Raw genomic sequence first — 3,431 nt, forward strand, 5'->3', positions numbered from 1 at the left:
AATCATAGTCAAGGTGTCTCATGGGAAACTGAGAAGAACAATACACCATATGTTATGTAGAAGTCCAATGTCAGTGTGTAAAGCCAAACACGTAGCCCCTCAAACTACTTACACTGTAGTAAATTTGAATTTTAAAAGTAAATTTCTTTTGGGGACTTCTGTGGTGGTCCAGTGGTTAAGACTCTGTGCTTCCACTGCAGGGGACACAGGTTTGATCCTTGGTCAGGGGAACTAGGATCCCGAGTGTCATGCAACGCCGCCAAAAGATTAAAAAAATTTAATTTTCTTTTTAAGTAAACTTAAATTTCTCTCTCTCTTTCCAAAGTGGAATTCACAAAAGTTATATATGTAGATAATGTATTTATTTTTTAATATACATGTATATTTCTGTATTTCTGACATTGCCCTTCTAAGACTATGACTCAACTACAGGGAAATGGCCGGGCACCCTTTTGTTCACTTGCCTTGAACTTCTGGACAAATGTTAATTACAGCAAAACCTTACTAATTCAAACAAGTTGGGGAAATAAGTGGTAGGTTAATGTGTTTTCATAAATATACAGTTGATTCTTGAACAACATGGGGGTTAGGGGCAACCCCTCCATGCAGTCAAAAATCCATGTATAAATGTTGACTCCTCTAAAACTTAATAGCCTACTGTTGACATAAACAGTCAACATATATTTTGTATGTTATATGTATATTTATATATATTTTATGCATTCATGACTTACCTTTTTCTTAATTTTTTTCCATGTTTCTAGGCTACGTGGTTCATCTGAGTTTTTTCAAATTGTCACAAATCTCCAAAAGATTTTCCAATATATGTATTGAAAAAAATCCATGTGCAAGTGGACCTGCACAGTTCAAAACCGTGTTGTTCAAGGGTCAACTGCAGTTTCTTAATTTCTGGAGCATGCGGAAAGTTCTAGTAAGCTAATAAAATTTTGTTAAGTAGAGATGGAGTCTAATAAAGTGGCTGATATCGGAGGTAATTTGTACTACCTGTGTAGTCAGGCAAGGTGCTTACTGACACGGTGCTTGCAAGTTGCTCTCTTGAGCTGGTTAACAGTATCTCTGTGAAGGTGTGGGCTTTACTTCCTTGCTACTTGTAGAAAATAGGTCTTGCTTTTGCTTTCCTGCCTCTGTTTCTCTTCTTTCTGGTATCGGCGCAATTATTTTCCTTTGGAAAGCTGCCTCTCCCCAACTCTAAGCAAACAGGGTTGGGATGGAGCTATGGGAGTGGATGAGGCCCCAGGCTGGTCAGAATGATCACAAGCGGGTTAGGGCTAGGCAAACAGCCGGTCTGGATTAGTGAGAGGCAGTCCCTATTTTCTGCTGGAGGTGTGGAGCAATGGAGCCCCTCCTTCTGCTGGAGTTGCTAACTTGAATGAACGCAGGCCTGAAGCCGTTGGTGGCTATCATTGGTCAGCTATTGCTGCATAATAAATCACCACAAGCTCTGCAGCTTAAACAATATACATACATCATCTCACAATCTCTGTGGATCAGGGGCTCTGCCTCAGGGTCTCTCAAGAGACTGCAGTCAAGGTGTCGGCCTAAGCTGGGGTCTCCTTGTCAGGATCGCAGTCTAGCTGGGAGAGAGCGCTGAAGTGTCAGGTGTGCAAGTAGCCGAATAAAGCAACAAGCTGAAAATGAAAGAGTTAAGCCGTTGATCACTTACTGTGATGGTTTAGGGAAGAGGCTGAAACTGGAGAAAGTACCTACTCTCCCTGTTGCATTTTCCCCTATATGCGTCTCACTGTGGAAGGGACCCCAGACAAAAGGCTCTAGCAGTTTATAGCCCCTGGGACTTGGGGGAGGGTGGTGGTGAGGATGTAGAGGGAGGAGGGGTTGGAGTGGAAAAGTACCTGGTATGGAGTCAGAGTGAGCAAGTGTCTGCAAGGTCATGTCCCCTCACCCCCAATAAGGAGGCTGGGGCAGAGGTGCCTGGAGAGGACCTCTGCCCAGGACCTCAGATAAAGGGACCCAAGAAGGAAGGAGCATAATATGCATAAGAGCATGACTGGTCAGAGGGGCTGAGTCCTGGACTGCAGCTCCCTTAGAGACTGCAGTGTGCTGTCTGTGCACCAGGTCTGGCATGGGGGGGAAGGGGGCAGCTTTCCCCTGGGAGGCCTGCCAGGTAAACCCTCTGAATTGCCTACCGTCAGGCCTGAGAAATCACGCATAGGATTTTTTGCTTTTTGCTGTTGCTGTTTTTTAACTTTTTCTTTTTTGGCTGCACCACGCAGCATAAAGAATCCTAGTTCCCCAACCAGGGATCTAACCCACGCCCCTGCAGTGGAAGCGTGGAGGCTTAACCACAGGACCAGCAAGGAAGCCCACACATTAGTTTTTAACCGGGAACCGGACACCTCATTCATCTGGAGTCTTGACTGGGGAACCATCTGCTTCCAACCTCACTTGGTGGTTGTTGGCAGGATTCAGCTCCTTGTGGGACATTGGACCAAGGGCCTCAGATCCTCACTGACTGTTGGCCAGGGGCCACCCCCAGTTCCTTGTCATGTGAGTCTTTCTATACTTGGCAGGTGATTTCACGAAAGCCGGCAAGCCAAGAAGGCAATAGAAAGTACGTGCTAGCAAGTTGTAAGTCCCAATCTTATGTAACCTAATCACGGAAGTGACATCCCATTAACATTGCCATATTTTGTTGGTTAGAAGTGGCTTACTCAAGGGGAGGGGATTACACAAGACCATGAATACCAGGAGGTGGGGATTGCTGGGGCCATTTTAGAAGCTGCTGACCGTAATGGCCATAGGGCAACATAAAGGGAGAATCTACTTGGGATTGAAACCAGCCCAGAGGCAAACAAAGTTGAGAAACAGGAGGGAGACAGATACTTAGGGCACCATTTAAGCCTGTGGATCTGGATACTTCTGAAGCCAACTACCCATTGGCATCCCAGTACTGGAACTAATTACTTTTCTTCTTTAAAGATTCCATTTGCACTGGGTTTTAGTCACTTGCAACTGAAAGAGTCCTGATTAACATAAAAATAATGTGGGCATGTTCTTTGGGTTTCTTGGCACTGAGATGTGCTGAGGTCACCTCAAGAACAAGGAGTTTCTGTTGGTGTGAATGTAAATTGGTGCAGCCTCTATGGAAAACAGTATGGAGGTTCCTCAAAAACTAAAAATAGAGTTGCCATATGATGCAGCAATCCTACTCCTGGGCATATATCTGGACAAAACTATAATTTAAAAAGATGCATGCACCTCAATGATCATAGCAGCACTATTCACAATAGCCAAGACATGCAAACAACCTAAATGTCCATTGACAGATGAATGGGTAAAGAAGATGTGGTGTATATATACAATGGAATAGTACTCAGCCATAAAAAAGAATGAAATAATGCCATTTGCAGCAATGTGGATGGACCTAGAGATTATCATACTAAGTGAAGTAA

This window comes from Phocoena phocoena, chromosome 13, assembly GCF_963924675.1.
Source record: "Phocoena phocoena chromosome 13, mPhoPho1.1, whole genome shotgun sequence".
Taxonomy (NCBI): domain Eukaryota; kingdom Metazoa; phylum Chordata; class Mammalia; order Artiodactyla; family Phocoenidae; genus Phocoena; species Phocoena phocoena.